The sequence below is a fragment of the Tiliqua scincoides genome, chromosome 4, assembly GCF_035046505.1.
Source record: "Tiliqua scincoides isolate rTilSci1 chromosome 4, rTilSci1.hap2, whole genome shotgun sequence".
Taxonomy (NCBI): Eukaryota; Metazoa; Chordata; class Lepidosauria; order Squamata; family Scincidae; genus Tiliqua; species Tiliqua scincoides.
In genome coordinates this window covers 10986585-11005977 of record NC_089824.1, presented here as the reverse complement: position 1 = coordinate 11005977, position 19393 = coordinate 10986585, and the positions used below count along the sequence as shown (strand labels likewise).

Sequence of the window (19393 nt, the reverse complement as noted above, 5' to 3'; positions counted from 1 at the left end):
TGTGCCATGAGACAAAAAAGGTTGAAAATCACTGGCATAAGTATATTGACAAAAGTGTGTGAAAAAGAACCAAATAGATGTTGGAAGGGTAAAAGACAAGAAGGAATGTTCCATCGCATATGGTGGACCTGTACAAAAGTGTTAAAATATTGGGCAGTTCCTTTTGAAGGTAAATTTACAAATGAAACAAGAAGATTTTTGTTGGGAATATTGGATGATTCCATTCAGAAAGCCTATGTAACTATGTTTTTATATATGATAGCTTCTACAAGAATATTGGATTAGGCAGAAAGGGATAAACTAACAATTTTTCTTAAAGACAAGTCAGTAAAATCTTTTATGAATGGAAACCATTTATGGACTTTCTGCGAATTGAGGAGAAAATGGGCTATCTATGCATTTATGAATATGTACAATCTATGCATTTGATAAATAGGAGTTATATTTTTGTTTTTTTAATTTTTTTTATTTGTGTGCAGTCCTCCATTACCCCCAACCTCTCTCCCTCCCTCTGCAGTCCCCCATTACCCAAAGCTCCCTCTCTGCCTCTGCAGTCCTCCATTACCCTCAACCTCTCTCCCTCCCTCTGCAGTCCCCCATTACCCACAAGCTCCCTCTCTGCCTCTGCAGTCCTCCATTACCCTCAACCTCTCTCCCTCCCTCTGCAGTCCCCCATTACCCACAACCCCCCTCTCTCCCTCTGCAGTCCCCCATTACCCACAACCCCCCTCTCTCCCTCTGCAGTCCTCCATTACCCTCAACCTCCCTCCCTCCCTCTGCAGTCCCCCATTACCCACAACCCCCCTCTCTCCCTCTGCAGTCCCCCATTACCCACAACCCCCCTCTCTCCCTCTGCAGTCCTCCATTACCCACAACCCCCCTCTCTCCCTCTGCAGTCCCCCATTACCCACAACCCCCCTCTCTCCCTCTGCAGTCCCCCATTACCCACAACCCCCCTCTCTCCCTCTGCTGTCCTCCATTAGCACCTGTGGTGTAGGGGCATGTTGTGTCCTTTCTGGACAGCTCATCCACCTTTGGTCCCCACCTGTCACTCAGCTCTCACCTGTAGCTCCCAGTAGCTGTAGCATGCACAGCAGCTACACCCCGGGAAACAGCTTCGACAGACTGGCCAAACCAGGTTGAGGGTAGCCGTCTGGTCATTGACCTTCGGTGAGTTAGGGATTTGTCTATCCTGAGCATGTGAAGACAGACTCCGGTGGATTGAGCGGATGAGTCCTACTAGAATAGGACCAACGATCATGAAGGCGGTTTCTGCAAGCGACGTGGTACGCTAAGAGCACAGCAACCACTGCGCCCAGCCCATCTCCAACTGTCTCGACTTTTGTCCTGCCATTGGAGTAAGATGGAATCTGGGAAGAGGGAGTGAGGCTGACTATGCACACATCTCCCTCACTGTAATCCAATTCACACGCAACTCTTGACATCCCCCCCAACTTTTATAAACTTTAAAGTCCTGTGGCGATGGGCGAGGGACGAAGCAGTATGTGTGGATACATTGGGAGCTGTAGCCGCAGACCTGCACAAGCGTCTCAGGTCTAATGGTAGTCTTCTTGCTGACTGAAGCAACAGCTGGATTCGGCGTCTACCTGAGTGACTGAGCAGCCCTCTTAAGGACCGCACTGCTCACCACCATAGCAGAGGAAGGGGCTAGAAAAGGTGCCCCTCACGAGACACCACTCACTATTGGCACATGGAATGTTCGCACGCTTCAAGATACCCCCTCAGCAGAGCAACCAGAAAGAACAGCCCTGGTCGCTAGAGAGCTTGCAAGATTTAACATCGATATTGCGCCCCTGTGTGAAACTCATCTAGCCAACGAAGGTCAGCTTACAGAAACAGGAGGCGGTTACACATTCTTCTGGTGTGGACATAGCAGTGACGAACGTCGTGAATCTGGAGTTGGCTTTGCGTTCAAGAATTGTCTTGTCCGCAAAGTTGCCAGTCTTCCCAAGGGTGTGAACGACTGATTCATGTCACTGCATCTCCCACTACCTGGAGGAAAGCAAGCCACACCGATCAGCGCCTATGCACCTTTATGAAGTTTTATGAAGATTTCGATGCCCTACTCTCATCCGTGAAGCGTACCAATAGGCTGATTCTACTTGGCGATTTCAGCTTGAGAGTAGGATCCGATCACTCTGCCTGGGATGGCATCATTGGGAAAAATGGAATCGGCAAATGTAACAGCAATGGCCTTCTACTACTGAAGACATGTGTGGCTCATGATCTGATCATTACCAATACCATCTTCCGCCTGCCCACTCGCAAAAAGACGTCCTGGATGCATCCACGCTCCAAGCACTGGCATCTTATTGATTATGTCATTGTGCGGAGGAAAGACAGACAGGATGTAAGGGTGACCAAGGCCTTGCCGAGTGCTGAATGTTGGACTGACCACAGACTTATCATCTCCAAATTAAGCCTTCACATCATGCCAAAGAGACGTCTGCAGGGAAACAAAGCTGTGATGAAAAAGATCAACATCAGTAACCTGAGGAATTCCATCACAGCAGCCCCATTAGCAGAAGAACTTGACAACCAACTCTCGGAGCTGCAATTAGAGGAAAATGCTGAGAAGGACTGGGGATGCTTCCGGGACATTGTACACTCTTCTGCACTAAAGGTTATAGGACCCTCATACAGGAAACAGCAGAACTGGTTTGATGATAACGATGAAGAGATTAAGGTCCTACTTGCTGAAAAGCACTGCCTTCACCATGCTCATCAGAATGACCCGTTGTCAACAACTAAGAAAAATATCTCCAACAGCATTCGCAGGACCGTACAGAGCAAGCTCCGCAAGATGCAGGACTCATGGTTGAGTGCCAAAGCAGATGAAATCCAGAAGTTTGCTGACAGAAACGATGCCAAATGGTTCTATGAAGTTCTCAGATCCTTGTATGGACCTCAGCCCTCGGGGAGCTCCCCTCTACTGGACTCAGATGGCGTAACTCTCATTACTGAGAAGACCCTGATTCTACAGCGTTGGGCTGAGCACTTTCAATTCGTGCTGAACCGTCCATCCTCCATCAATAACGAGACGATTGACAGAATGCCCAGGCGGATATCAACTACAGCCTGGATGTTCCCTCACCAGAGACTGAAACTCTGTAGGCCATTAGCCAGTTGGCAAGGACCCAGGATCTGACGCGATCCCTGCGGAAGTTTATAAAGATGGTGGTGCAGTGCTTGTCGATAAATTCACTCAGCTGTTCCAGTCTTTCTGGATTCGGGGATCCATCCCTCAGGAACTGAAAGACGCATCCATCGTACACCTCTACAAGAAGAAAGGAAGTTGACAAGCCTGCAATAATTACAGAGAAATATCACTGCTCTCCATTGTAGACAAGATCCTTGCACAGGTGTTGCTGAATCGCCTAATTGACCACCTGGAACAGGGTCTACTAACCGAGACACAGTGCGGCTTCCATAAATGGCGTAGCACTGTGGACAGGATCTTCCCAACCCGACAGCTCCAAGAGAAGTGAAGAGCAGAATCGTGAACTGTACACCACCTTTGTGGATCTCACCAAGGCTTTTGACACTGTCAGTCGTGAAGGTCTGTGGCGCATCATGTCGAAGTTGGGGTGCCCTGACAAATTCATCCTGATGGTGCATCAGTTCCGCGACAGCATGATGGCTCATGTTCTGGACGACGGAGAAGCTTCAGAGGCCTTTCCCGTCACAACCGGCATCAAGCAAGGGTGCGTGCTGGCACCAACCCTGTTCAGTATAATGTTTTCAGCCATGCTGTCAGATGCCTTTCAGAACAGTTCCTTGGGAGTTAGCCTGAGATATAGGACCGATGGGAAACCGTTGAACCTGCGTAGGCTCAGGCTGTCACCAAGATAAAGGAGACTGTGCTACGAGACCTTCTTTTTGCTGACGACTGTGCCCTGAATGCTGGATCAGAACAGGAAATGCAAGCCAGCATGGACACATTCGAAGCAGCATGTGACAGCTTCGGTTTCCTTATCAACACAAAGAAAACCGAAGTGATGCACCAGCCAGCTCTGACGGCCCAACACCGAGAGCCCACCATCATAGTGGAGGGACAAAAGCTGCAAGCGGTGGACCAATTTACATATCTTGGCAGCAGCCTCTCCTACGCAGTGACAATCGACATCGAGGTCAACTGCAGAATTGCCAAGGCAAGTTCTGCATTTGGCAAACTGAGGACCAGCATGTGGAATCGCCGTGGAATAAGCCTTGCTACAGAGCTTAAAGTCTACTGAGCAGTTGTGCTAACTACTCTGCTGTATGCCAGTGAGACTTGGACTGTATACAGGAGGCATACTAGGCAACTGAATCACTTCCACACGACGTACCTCCACAGACTTCTGAGGATCCAGTGGCAGGACAGGGTGCCAGATACAGAAGTCCTCTCCAGAGCAGGACTGCTGTCAGTTCACGCCCTGCTGATGAAAGCCCAGACACACTGGGCAGGTCATGCTGTAAGGATGCCAGACCACCGCATCCCTAAACAGCTATTCTATGGTGAGCTGTCTCAAGGAAAGCAATTGCATGGGGGACAGAAGAAGCAATATAAAGACACACTGAAAGCCTCTCTCAAGTCCCTGGATATTGACACCACCACCTGGGAAATCCTGGCACAAGACCGATCAACATGGCGCACGCTGATCCACCAAGGCTGCGAGACATCTGAAGCCAGAAGGACGACCATAGCCCAAGAGAAGCTTGCACTCCGTAAAGCCAAAGCTGCAAATGCTGCAACAGTGGCGCCTACACATGTCTGCCCAACGTGGCAGAACATTCCGTGCCCATATTGGCCTTATTAGTCACCTGCGGACACACCGTGGACAGTCCACAACCCCTTAGCTGTCAAGGTCTTCTTTGAAAACGATGGACGAACATCTTCATATGTGTGCCTTCTATAATAAGTGTAGACTGTTTAAGATTTGATAATTTTTTGAATGATTTTGTAGTAGAACAAAGAAATGTAGTTTGAGATCTCCGCACTTGTCATATAATTTGCAATGTCTTTTTAATCTTTGTGTGCATGTGTCTGCTTTTAATAAAACTTAAAAAAAAAAAATCACTGGTATAAGGTAAAGCTCTACACTTTGCCCACTTCCCTTATTGAGCAATTGGTTGTCTCTTGTTCAGGGTGGCCAGATGTTATAACCGCAGTAGAGGCCTAGGCACCCCAAAATGTAGGATATACAAGAAAAACGTAGGACATGGCAAAATAAAAGTTAAAAACTCCACTAGTATATTGATTTCATGTAGTTAATTTAAACATTATATTATAATTTATGAATTACAAGAAGTCTATGGGCTTCCTGCAAGGGCCTACTCACAAGGAAAAAGGACATTTAAGTTATTTTCTAGTACACAAGGCTAAAAAAGAGGACATGTCTTGGAAAAAGTGGTTATCTGGTCACCCTGCTTTTATTCCCAAGATGTGGTACCAATGTTGGGGTCCTCATTTCAAGGATGTTTGCCCTTGATTGATCCCAGGTCTGTGTGCATATGCTGAGATTCAAAAATGCAGGATGTGGTTTTTATATGCAGAATCCAGCTTTCTTGATAGCTGCAGTTTTAATTGTTTTCAAAGTACCTTTTGAAGTCCTGTTAACTTCAACAAATTGCAGATATCCAGCAATTTGCTCAGTATGTGCCATCTTCACTTGTTTCAGGATTTAGCTCTTCTTGGTGCAGAATTAGGCTTGTCCGGGTAAAGAATTTTATGTATTATTTTTACTTCTAATTGTGTCTCATTTTGGCTGTTTTGACTCTTTTGTTTTTGTTTTTTTTAAGTCTTGGGCTCAGGTGTAATTTAGAATATTATTTTCACATTTTGCCCTCCACAGTGGTTTGCTCTGGCTGTGCAAAAATCCATAGTCTGAGGTAATTAAAATGTTTTGACAGATTTTTGAAACGAGGGGGGGGGGAGAATCCCAGCAACAGAATATTTGAATTTAGCGTGGGATGCTAAAGCTGGCGGGTGGCAGCTGTTCAATGGAATCTTCTGCAAGTCCGATAGTACATTTTGGAAGAGGTAATTCTTTTTTTCCCTCTCCAAAAGCCTTATGACATTTTTATGTAACTGGAAAAATTCACATACAGCATATTGACAATCTGTCGGTGCTGCTTGCAGTTGATTTTGTTTTGATGTTTTCCTCCATTAAAGTTTATTATTGGATCATGCTGATATATGACAAGCTGCAGCTCAAGGTTCTTGATAGGGGAATGAAAATGGGAGTATACAGGGGCTTTCTAGATTAGGGATGTCAAACATAAGGCCCGTGGACCAGATGCGGCCCACCGAAGCTTTTTATCCAGCCAACATGGTACTTAGGCTCTCCCAGCGCTGCCTTGCAGGACTGTCACTTCTGCTGAAGCACCGGAAGGCAGAAGAAGGCTTCAGAAGTCAAGAAACTCTATGGGAGAAGGTGGAGACCAAGGCCCTAGGAGTGTCTAGAAAATAAATCTTTGAGCAAAGGTGAAGCCAGCATGTTCTAATGCATGCACACTTAAATACACTTGTGTGAACATATGGTGGCATGTGCGCATAGTTTGTCATTTCACATGCTGGTGGAACCCATTTTGAACTCTTGATGGCCAACAGGGCAGTTATGTTCCCCCCCCCCCGCCCCAAACACATCTTACTTCTAAAGAACAAAACCATTTTGGGACTAGTTTAGCGATTTTCAACATTTTATTCTCATGGCACACTGACCTCTATGGTAATCTTTATGTTCTTTGCCTCTTGGGATGTCACTTTGGGCTTCCGGGAGACAGTTCTGTTTCTGTAACTCAGTTTCTAGAGCAAATGTTTGTCTGTCCTTCTTCTTCTGCCGGCCCTGCAATAATATGGGTGCAATAAGACTGGCTTGCCTTAATTGACGATTGTAATGATTCTCTTTGCAAGATATTAGAGCAAACGGAACAACAACAAGCTCAGTATAAACACCACACCACAGTACAGTCTTTTGCTCTTCGCCCAGAAGCCTTGGGAACTGTAGTTCTGTGTCAGAGGCCAAGATAGTGATTTTCAACCTTTCTCATCTCATGGCACACTGACAAGGTACTAAAACTGTCAAGGCACACCATCAGTTTTTGGACAATTGAGAAGGCACATCATACTGCCTGTGAGAAGCTCACATGCCCCCAGTGGCCCTACTAATAAATGACCCTCCCCCAAACTCCCATGGCACACCTATAGACCATTCATGGCACACTGGTTGAAAATCCCTGGGCTAAGGATCTTCTCATAACATTCTCAGCACCCTAAAAAAAGTGCAGTTCCCAAGGTTACTTGGGGGGGGGGTGGTGGTGTGTGCTACAACAGTTCAATTGGCATGAAATCAGTATAAGTTTATAGTAGATAGCTAACACTAAATGTTACCTAAAAGGTAACCTACCTACCATGAAACGCTAAACCAGTATAAAGGCCATAGCTACCATGGACCCAGAATAATGTGCATAGCTACTGTGAATCTGTTCTGGAGAGAGACCACTGTATTGTGAAGATATTGCAATGTAAATCCAATATAACACTTTTTTTTTTTGTAATTCATCCTAAGGCCCCAACTTCAGCCACAGAACTAAGTGATTTCCACCCCTAGGAAGTGATTTAGGAGGTGCATACTCTGCTCCTTAGGGACCATTGTTACGCGAAGGACTCTCCAGAGGCTGAGAGCTTGCAGGCTTTCACTTCAACTAAATCCTTCCCTCAGTACACATACAGCCAGGATGCTGAGAAGCCTATTGTGCTCCTAGGGGCCATTGTTATGTTTTAAAATGCTCTTATGGGGCTGAGAGGCTACTTCAGAGACCTTGCCTTCCCTCTCTCCTTCCCTCAAAGGCCACATTGTTAAGCATGCTGGTAGGAGCTGCTTAAAAGGCTTCTCTTTCCCTTTCCCTCAGCGCACAGGTACAGCCATAATGTTAACAAGAGCTGAAATGCGCCTTCGAAGTCATGCATTTGCTTTTGAGCCTGCTCCTTCCGTCAGTCACACACAGCCAAAATGTTAAAGGTGCTGCCGTTGGCCAGAATGCTGCCAAACACTTGGAATGGCGGACTGGATTATCTTCCAGATATGAGGGAGGCATCCATAAGCACATCCTGTGGGGAGTAACCGATCATAAAGTGGACCTTTTTTTTTTGGCCACGCAGAGTCCATTGTAATGTGGTTTGATCACACAGTGAGCCCATGGTGAAGCGGGGCTGATTACACAGGCCTACAAAATTGAGGGTCAGAAAAGGTTTTCCCAAACTTTATGGTGGTTTGATATGAATTTGGGGTGCCGATTCCAAAAATGGCATCTGTTTTGCCCCATCACATCTAGTTTTGGAGATATAGTATAGCCTCATTAGTGAATGGTTCAAGCAGCTTTCTCATGAGGAAGCCATGGTGTAGGTTTCCTCATGAGGATGCTGCTTGAACCCTTAACTAAAGAGGCTACTCCGTGTCTCCAAAACTAGAGGTGATAGGGCAAAATCACCCCTTGTATACCCCAAATATACCCAGGAATTGGTGTAACGTTTAAGGAAGCAAAATGTGTGTTGGCCTGTGTTATTTCTACAATAATAGCTCTTGGTTAGTGGGGATAAGAGGCTTTGCCAGCTTGGACCCCTGAGGATGATTCATATTATAGGAAAAATAAAATTATTGCTGTCAGATGAACAAATCTGACCCACTCGTACAAGTTTTACTTTTGTTGCTTGCATTGTGTTGTCATCCTGGATGATTGTGGTTTGTTCACAAGCAGAGTGCTTCCTTTTTGGTTCCTTTCTGCAATGCAAACCTAAAACCTACATGTGGTAGTTGTCATGGCAACAGTGTCATAACACTTGCTATTAATATTTTGCATATATAATCCCCTGCAATCATGTTTTTGTTGCATGGGTTCATAAAAACTAACTGCTTGTTGCCCAGCCATCATTTTGATCTACAGCATGCTTTCTCTCTCTGTGTTACTTGTGGGGATAAAGCATGCTGAAATGAAGAGTACCTGTGACCCTCACTATGCTGCAGTCTCTAAGACACAAGGCACACCATCAGGTTTTTGACAATTGACAAGGCACACCATGTTGCCAGTGGGAGCTGACACCCCCCCCATTGGTCCTACTAATAAATGACCTTCCCCCAAATTCCTGTGGCACACCTGTGGACCACTCGCATCACATCAATGTGCCATGGCACAGAGGTTGAAAATGGCTGTTCTGAAGCCTTCCACATTAGTAGCTATCAACCATGCCTTGTGGCTTCAGATTTCAGAGATAAATTCTGTGCTATGTGAAAAATACCTCCTTTTGTCTACCCTAAATCTCTCATTAATCAGTTTCAGTAAATGACCCTTGGTTTTTGTATTGTATGTGTGAAAGAAAAACTTATGTTGCTTCATTCTCTTAGCACAGGGGTCTCCAAACCCCGGCCCGGAGGCCAGATGCGGCCCACAGCAAGCCTCTTTCCGGCCCGCGGCCGACCTTTTGTCCCCTGAAAGCCTCTGGCCCACTCAACTGAACATGACCAGAACTGTGCTCTGATTGTGTCTGGAGGGTGTTCTGAGGGCCAGAGAGGTTGAATGAATGAGCCCATTCATTCATTTATTCACTCACCTAAGTTCCATCTCTTATTTATTTAAATTTTATATTTAAATTTTTTTCCCGAGCCTCCACACCGTGCCATATATTTGATGCGGCCCTCTGGCCAAAAAGTTTGGAGAACCCTGTCTTAGCAGATACCGTTTTATAAGTCTCAGTCATGGTTTCCAGAAAGACAACTTGTCCACGACAGCTTTCTTCAGCCACACGCAACCACAGGAAAGTGTCCTGGGGAACAGACCTGGAGCAGGGTACAGCTAGCAATAGTTGTCCTTACTTTAGCAGGAGGGAGTAGTTTTTGACTAAGAGAGCAGATTTCTAAGCAGGAGGGTGCAGGACCTTGAAGAGCTCCCACTAATAGCAGGCTTTGAGCTCTTAAGCTATGGAGTAGACCTGCTGCTCCTAGCCAAGTTCTGCCTCTGGGCTGTTAGATGATGGGTTTCAAAGGGGTATGGTTGTGATTTGACGCTCTGCATTCTGGTGTTGCCTCTGTGTGCAGTTTCTGTCTTTTAGACTTGGTTTACAGGGTTGAACAGGCCTTGTATGCTACATCTGCAAGAGGGATCTGAAGGCCTTAGGAGTGGACCTCAACAAGTGGGAAACCCTGGCCTCTGAGCGGCCCGCTTGGAGGCAGGCTGTGCAGCATGGCCTTTCTCAATTTGAAGAGACACTTGGCCAACAAACTGAGGCAAAGAGGCAAAGAAGGAAGGCCCATAGCCAGGGAGTCAGACCAGGGACAGTCTGCACTTGCTCCCAATGTGGAAGGGATTGTCACTCCCGAATTGGCCTTTTCAGCCACACTAGACGCTTTTCCAGAACCACCTTTCAGAGCGCGATACCATAGTCTTCCTAGACTGAAGGTTGCCAACTAGGTAACAGGGTTGAAGGACTTGGGTGACTGTGATTTGAACAACAGACTTGAAGCCATCTTTCTGAAGGTGTGGGGCCTTGGTCTTGGGCGCTGAAGCAAATGACTGGCTATGGATTACTTCCCTGATTGGGTCTCAGGTAGGCTTGAAGAATGAAGACTCTCCAAGTCCAGTGCTGCTTGACCTCCACCTGTAGAGGCTCCTATGTTCGAGACTCATTGTTGAAGGTGTCGGAGGCTTCAGTCACACAACATGGAGTGGGTCTATACTGTCGAAAACACCACACAGGTTTTTAAAGCAACATGATTGCAAAATCAGTGTTACCTTCAACATTTGTATATTTACAGAGGCTGAAAAGATTGCTCTTTTCAGCTGCCAGGCCTCCTTATTTAGCTTCAGAGCTAAAAAGGCAAACTGATTCCTTCTTAACCTAGCATAATTGGTCTTAAGAGCTAAGAATAATCTGACTGGTCTTGTTGTTTTAGTTCTTCCTCTATGCAACCTCCCATTAGCTTCTGATTGCTAATGATGGTGCTTACGGAGGAAATGAGTACTGTTCAACTCTTGAGATTTCTTGGAAGAGCCTAGGTTAACAAAACATTAATTGTGTGTGTAATCTAAGCAAATCTGTATCTCAGCAGAGCGAAAAAGTAGCACATCTGAAGGAAAACTTTTGTGCTTCCCTAGCGAAAGGGAATGTGGTAGTTTCCCTTGCCAGGAGTAGGAACATTTAAATGTTCTGGTGATGCCTCACCGCCTGCCTTTGGTCCTGGAATGCCTGCCTGGAATGCCGGGGTGCTGCCATTCAGAATGATGAGATTATTATTAAGAATATTTCTAAACTGCTTTTCAACAATATTATGGAGATGTAACAGAGATGTGGTATTTAAGTGTGAATCTGCTGTTGTGGGATTCCAATCCTTGATGTTAGTTCTTGAGATGGGGAGAGGAGGTTTTGAGATCTCTCCTCATTATTCTGTAGCCACTTCCCAACATTCTTTTTTTTAAAACAAAAGCTTTACTGACTTGGAGAAATATCTTTAGTACCATGGCAAGCTTATTGCAAAGGAATAATAACAAAGCTACAACAATCATAAGGACTTTTTGGACTTACTAACCAAAGGATACTCGGGGAAGGATTAAGGCAGAAAGTTAGAGAACAAACTCTGTCCTTTCTAGATATATCCTGTATTAAGGCAGATCAGAACCAAAGAACTGAACCGTGGAAGATGTTTGAAGGCTTGGTTTTTTCGTCAGGCCTCCATGGGATTTTGAATAGCTTTCTCTCCTTGTAAGTTTGGCCTGTTCTCTCTCAGTTGTGTTTTGTTATTGTATTCATGGTTCTTTGTGTTCTAAGTGTGTTTGTTTTTAATAGAATGGGTCCAGTGGCATCCATTTAGATGCCCAGGCAGTCTCTTCACCTAGCAAAAGGTCTTCAGAAGCTGATGAGCGTGAGCTCTCTAGCCTGATCACTTCTTTTCCGCCTCCCTCTCCGGACACAAAGGTCTGGCTGGCTCACAAGTCTGGCTGGAGTTGGTGTGCTGCCTAAGGCAGCCTAAAATTGTTGCTTTCCTTTCAACACATACATGTGTACGTTAGTGCTTGCCCACCCCCTTCCCTGTAGGTGACCAAAAAGAGGATGGGGTAGAACCAAAGTGGAGCCTACATTCCCTCCCTTTTCCTTTGCTTACCCTTGGCAGCTCTTGGTTCCTATTCCTGTTCATTGAAAAGAAGTGAACTGGAACACTAACAGGAGCTCCTCTGTCAGAAGCCAGCCAGGGGGACAGTGCAGTGTAGGGGCACCCCTTATTAGTTTGCAGCCCACTCCAACTTGACGCAAGACTTTCAGTCATTCCTTGGAAGGTGGGGAAAGGCCTGCACCAAGTGGCTTCCTAAGGAGGTGTTTGTATGAGCTCCCTGGCCTGGATTCCTGTTCTTCCTGGTGATGGCCATTTTTATTAATGTATAACAGGGGTGCCCAAACCCCGGCCCTGGGGCCACTTGCGGCCCTCGAGGACTCCCAATGTGGCCCTCATAGAGTCTCCAGTGAGCCTCTGACCCTCCAGAAATTTGTTGGAGCCCACAATGGCCCGATGCAGTTGTTCTCAGCACGAGGGTGACTGTTGGACCTCTCCTGTAAGCTGTGGGACGAGGGCTCCCTCCACTGCTTGCTGTTTCATGTCTGTGATGCAGTAGTGGCAGCAAAGGAAAGGCCAGCCTTGGTTTGTTCATGGACTTTTATAGGCCTTGAGCTATTGCAAGACCTTCATTCATTCATATAAGTTCATCTTTAATATATTCATTTATGTAAACTTATGTAAATTTATTTACATTTTAAATGTAAACTAATTCTTTTTTTCCTTGGCCCCCGACACAGTGTCAGAAAGATGATATGGCCCTCCTGCCAAAAACTTTGGACACCCCTGATGTATAACATGCTTACAGTACCTCTTGTGGTGCAGCAATGTACTCTTGCTTACAGCATTAAAGAATGTTTTGGTCTTCTAAAACTGATATGTGTTTTTTAATGCCCTGTTTCCAGAGTCGTACTTTAGATTCTAAGAAACAGGTGTCAGTAGTTGCGTATTCTAGAGTAAGGAGCCTTAATTTAGCTGTTCATAGAAATCTCTCTCTCTTGATACAGATAAGCTTTGCACCTGGATTTCATGCTGGTTGTCAGTTAAACATCTTATGCCGTGTATTTGCTGCTGGTTTCTGAGTCATGGTTCGGAAAGGTAAGTGTCGGGCAATTTACACGATGCATGGTCTGGTTGCTGAACGATAAAGATAAGGGTGTTCTGTGTCAATATTTGCATTTTGCAGGGCTGTTGGTGGATGGAATAATTTTAGTACATTAAGCATCGTCCTTTCCCCAATTAACTGATTAATTGACTAAATGCAAATACATTTGCATATTTATTGCCATCACTTCAATACAAGTGCCTTTACTGTTGACTTGAAGGGAGTGTGAGAATGTAGAATTAATCAAGAAAAGCAACCTCTCCTTTTTAGGAAAGGTCATCATAATATTTTCCAGCGTTCTAATGCAGAAAAACAACCACCAAATTACCTTCAGAATAATCTAGTACCATTTTCTTGTAGCCTTCCAGATTAAAATTTGACCCTCATTGGTCTAAACCAGTGGTTCCCATACTGTGGGTTGGAACCAACTGGTGGGTCACAACCTGATTATTGGTGGGTCACCATAGGGTGATGGAAAGATCAGATAACTAATTGGCTCAAGCCCTGAAGTTATACTGTAGTTGCTAATTACCCTGCAAAGAGCTCAGCTCCTACATTTTGCAAGATAGCTGCTAATTGCCCTAAAAGGAGCTGAGCTGCTGAGGTTTGCAAGCATGTGTAAATATAGGGAGAAAAATGTTGGAGGGTTTTTTCTGGTTACTATTACTTATAAATAAGTAAATAAAATATGTCTTTCTAGACCTCTTTTTTAAAAGTCTGGTAAACCTAGGGGGCTGGGTTTCCCCTTCCCCTGGGGGCTGGGGATAAGAATAGGCCCTCAGTTTGGCTGTACTTGTCGTAAGAGGCGACTAAACAGCCACCGGGTAGATGGGACTCGTCAGCCTGGGAAGGCAGCTCATCTGAGAGAAGGAAAACTCTGATCCCAAACCTCCACTGCCTTGTGGCTACATCCAGTTATGGAAAAGGCTTCAGGAGTCAACCTCGAGGCAAAATCCGGAGCCGGAGTCCCCGAGGCAGTTCATGGCTGAACACAGTCACGTTCTGGCAACTCCTGCGATGCCGCTGGAACCAACCGTATTGGCCTTTGCCTTTCCATTGGACCATTTCAGCGACGTGGAGAGGGGGGATTTGCTGCATGGGAAACAGCCTATCCTCCATACCTACTTTACCCAGGCTTCGCGCACTGGAGAGGACACTCTGTTCCAGAACCACCATTCAGAGCGTGACACCATAGTCTTCCGAGACTGAAGGATGCCAACAAAACCTAGGTGGGTCCTGATAGAATGTTTAAAAAAGTGGGTCCCGGTGCTAAAAAGTTTGGGAACCACCGATCCAGACAACTGATGTTCTCATTCAGTAATCGCAACACTCCCACAGCTTCTTCTCCTGTCCCTCCTGCACACTGCTGTCACTGCCCGGAATGGCTCCAACAGCACGTAGGAGAAGCCACTTGCCCGGTACATTGTGGCGCCTGCAGTACTTGCCACGCCCCCCTCTCTGTAGCTACGCCGCTGCCCCTTGCTATATTTGTATTTTTGCTGCAAATAAAAATATTTTTCATGGCTCTTATTTAAAATCATGCCTACTTTGGGCCTTATTACAATCTGAAATTCTGTTCAGGGCTGTGAGAGGGCTAGCTGTCTGAGCAGGCATGGACATTTTGAGAGCATTCAATCTTTAGCCTCTGGCAAACTCCAGTGTAGGGGTCTGTGCTGTTCTGGGTGCAGCTTGCTTTGGCGGATGTTGCTGTGAACTGAACGTGAGCAACCTGAGACTCCCAAGTAGAAAATAGCATTGAAAAGGAAGAGTGACTAGTGACCAGGGGTGCTCAATAGGTGGATCGCAATCTACCGGTAGATCGCGAGGCAAAATGAGTAGATCGCGGAGTGCCGACCCCCCCCCTTTCAGGTGCCTCTGGGAGGAAACGCCGGGAGTTAGGCCCATTGTACTCAATGGGGCTTACTCCCAGGTAAGTGTGGCTAGGATTGCAGCCTCACAGCCTAATCCTAGGCCTGTCTACTCAGGAGTAAGTCCTGTTATACTCAGTGGGGCTCAAGGTACACCAAAATACATTGTACACATAAATGTTATATGTTATGTAAATGTATAAATGTTATATGTTATATGTTATGATGGCGCGAACATTGTAAAAAAAACTCTGGTAGATCTCCGGGCCTTGCTGGGTTTCAGAGTAGCTCTCGAGCCAAAATAGTGTGAGCACCCTGGACTAGTCAGAGATGAAAATGTGTTACGTCAAACAAGGCATCTTTAAATGGGAGCTGTACTTTCATTGTGTTATGACTGCGGGTGAACCTGAGTGGAGCGCCTGCTGAATAAGTCTTAATCAGGACTGTTACTCCAGGAGCAAGCTGCATGAATGTTTGGCAGGCATTAAGGCCAAACTATTATTATTATTATTAACAGTATTTATATACCGCTTTTCAACTAAATGTTCACAAAGCGGTTTACAGAGAAAAATCAGACTAGACGAGATGTCTGTGGCGGGATTGGGGCTTAAGTGCTTGATTGTTCTGATGTAAATATCACATGCATTGGCTAATCTCCATGGAGGGGAAGCTTTAGGCCAGGGGTGTCAAACTCATTTCATACAGCGGCCCAAATAGCATTCACGATGGCTACTGAGGGCCGGAAGTGATGTCATTAAACAGGTCATAAACCCAAAATAAGCACTTAGGAACGTATTAGCTGCAAATGACAGAAAGAAAATAAGCAAATCTAGAGCATATTTCAAGATATGGGAGAGCCAAGTTTTTATCATGTGGGCAGCCCTTTCAGCAGTGATACCTTAGCACACCTCAGCAGCTGATGGAGAGACCAAGGACCTGATAAAAAGCTTCCATATGTTTGACACCCCTGCTTTAGGCCTTTGCCTCCACCTTGTCCTGTTCCAGATCCTTTTGCATGACTTTTCTTTGACCATGGGGGGCAACAGAGAGCCTTTCCTGTGGGGCCAAGAGCAGCTGGTGGGATTTCAGTCTGGACTGAGATTACACTGAAGACAAAGGATTTATGGCCTCCTGAAAAGGTTGCAGTTCTCTCGGTGCTTGCCATGTACACTTGAAAACGCAAACATTCTTGCCTTGATCGTGCAGTAGGTGTGGTTTGACCATTACTGCCGTTCTAAGCAGTGATACTAAATATTACCTATGTACCATGTGCAGTGTGGTTTTCCTTTAGGGGTGAAACTAGTTTTTTTTTTTATCAGTTATGCTATGAATTATAACATTTATCAGGGCACTAATAATGGTAGTAATGCTCACATTTTGGAATACTTGCCAAAATATGCCTTGCTTGAAAGCATCTTCTTGTTTTGGTGACCTTCATACATCACGCTGTTCCATGACCCCTGACGGGTGGGGTACATGCCTGCACCTGCAATGTGTCTCTGCACCAGAAGCATTGAATCTGCCCTTCTGGGGAGGCTTTTCTGCATGTGCCATCATTTACAGAAGCCCGTTTGGCAGCGGCATATTGGAGAGCCACCTCTATAATGGCTTCTGTCTTATGGAACTCCTGTCCACAGGATTCAGCCCCTTTCTTACCAAATGTCCAAGCATTTGGAGGCACCTAGTAGTTATTTACATCATTGTGTATCCACTCAGAGGGGGTTTTGTTCATTAAATGACCACCTCATAAGAACGTATGAAGAGGCCCGCTGGATCCATCCAAAGGCCCATCTAGTTCAGCTCCCTGTATCTCACAGTGGTCCACCAGATGCCCCAGGGAGCACGCAAGATAAAGAGACCTGCATCCTGTTGCCCTCCTTTGCATCTGGCAATCTGAGATAGAGACCTCCACCCTGGTCAGGTGGCCTTGAATGCCCAGTGAGCTGGGGCATGCCAATCTCAGCAGATGGACTAGCTAGGTCTACTGTCTTGCTTAGTCTCTGATGGAGAAGACAGCAAATTCATGAGAAAACCTGTCTGCTTTGCCAATGTGGTTTGTCTGCAATGATGCTGATTCCTCAAGGAAAGCCTCTTTGCTACTGAACATTATGCAGTCTTTCCCTAAGGGAAATGGGGGGGGGGGCAGGGAGCTTGCCCACTGCCACTCGCCCTCTCCCAAGTTCAGTTGTTCTTGCAGAGGTGGGGAGGGCCAGAGACGGGGGGGGGGCTTGTTGGCATGGAAGAGGCTTAGCTGGCCTGAATGTTCTGAACATGAGCAGTAGCTACTTTTCCTGGCAAAGCCTGTGGGAATTGTAATTTTCTGTGCTTCCCAATTCAATGGATTGAGCTGACTCTTTGCTCTAAGGCTGTGTGGCCTGGGTCCCCTGTTTCCAGTGCTTTCAAAAGGGTGAACAGAAAGCTTCTGTGAAAGCATTTTCCATCTTGGAAACAAGTAAAATACAGCTTGGGACGCTTAAGGGGCTTTTCTTTTATGCAGTAAATGGGTCATCTCTTTCCTCACTGTGTATGGGATTTGGTTAAGACTGGGGAAACAGGATTTTCAAAATAACATTTTAGATAGGATGATGTTAAACCATTTTACATGTTGGGAAATTCTCAAGTTCATCTTCTCAGGTGTCCTGATGTCTCCTCATTTACAACTGTCGAGTGACCTGTCGTTATTTCAGGTTTAAAGCCAAGCTTCATTCTCCCAAGCATTTTCTTACTATATATACCCTTTTCTAGCTTGAGCAAGTCATTTCTTCAAGGAGAAACGGCATTCCAGTAACCAAAATGGTGGAAATAAATGAGCTTTAAAAAAAACACGCTGCTGTAAAATGGGAAGGAATAAGAAAGCTTCCCATCTGCTAAATCTCAGCGTTTTTCTGGTTTATAAAGCAGTGCAGGTTTTTGCATCTAACGATGCAGTCATCCTCAGAGATGATATGTGATTGCTATTCTCCTGCTTGATGTTTGGTGAACTGTTTCTAGCTGATAGATGTTCTGGCACTGCGACAGCCTACTGTTGCTAGAGCTGGTAACCTTGATCTAACCTTGCTCGGAGCTCTGACAGTCTTAATTAAAGCCACCATCCTGTACAGCTTATGAAATGTCATCCTAACTGCCATTTGTGATTACATTGCTCTCTTTGTGTGGATTCCTTTCACTAGCCTCTTAATCTGAGCTTGACTGCTGCACTTCTTTTAAATCTCACATAAGAAAAGGTCTCAATAAACTGTCATGTCTCAGGTGCCCTGTACATTTTTTATTTTTTATTTTTTGCTTTGTGGGGGCTGCTTATCCGTGAGCAATTTGTGTGGCTGGGAGACCAATTAAAGACCTAAAAAGAGCCCTGCTGGATCAGTCCAAGGGCCTGCTTGTCCTAGTGGCCCACTGGGTTGCCCCTGGGTAATCCCACAAGCAGAAGAGAAGGCATGCCCTTCTCCCATTGGTCTTGTCTTGCAACTGGTATTCAGAGTGAACTTGAATGAGCAAGCCATGGGGATGGGTCCAGGTCTATTACAGGGGCGGGGGAGGTTTGTGGGGCCTCTCCTTTGTCTGTTCAGCTTCTATTTACTAATTAGTAAATTAGTAAACTTATTTACTAATTAGTAAATTAGTAAACTAAAGAGTAAATTAGTAAACTAGTGTTGCATGTTTTTATTCCAAGGGTGCATTTTTATAAATTATAATTTATAATTGCTTTAAAAGTGTACAAAGTAGGTGATATAGGGGGTATCGTGTCAACAAATGTAGCCACATGCAAGTAGAACAGAATAAAAATGTTCTCAAACCGCACTGGAAATCCCATAGAAAGGGGTCTGTCCTCAGATTTTCCTGAAAGTTGAAAATCAAACAAGCTGGGTAAGTGGGAAGAGTTGGTAATCCTGAATCGCTCTATGCCTTCAATCCTGTGCATCCTTACTTGGGAGTAATTCCCACTGAATTCATATGCATGTAATTGATTTTGTAAGGATAGCACTTGATGCTTTTTTTATGTGCCAAATTGCTAGTGCGTCTCTTCTCATTGTCCTTTTGTACAACCCTTTTCGCAGGGGTCTGTGGCTGCTGCGCCGCTTTGCGTCCTCGCTACAAACGTCTGGTGGATAACATCTTCCCTGAAGATCCCAAAGTAAGTCATGCAACCCTCAAGCCACTTGAGGCAGGTCAGCAGCTTGAAATGGCATACTACATGCTGCCCGCCTCTTATCTGTTGGTGTGCCAACCTCTGCTCTTCCCCCAGCATGGACTGGAAGAGGAAGAAGGGAACAGAGTGGAGAGGACATGAGGAGGAAAGGAAAGTGTTGGGTTTAGAGTGT

The 19393-nt window shown here is 45.5% G+C and overlaps 1 protein-coding gene across 1 annotated transcript in view; it reads left to right on the top strand.

Moving 5' to 3' along the window:
• Nucleotides 1-19128: 19128 nt before the first annotated feature.
• Nucleotides 19129-19393, top strand: part of EFR3A (EFR3 homolog A) — a 62877-nt gene continuing 62612 nt past the window's right edge. Inside the window, exon 1 of the mRNA XM_066625539.1 lies at nt 19129-19206. The gene's annotated coding sequence lies outside the window, so the exon portion shown is untranslated. The remainder of the gene's footprint in view (nt 19207-19393) is intronic.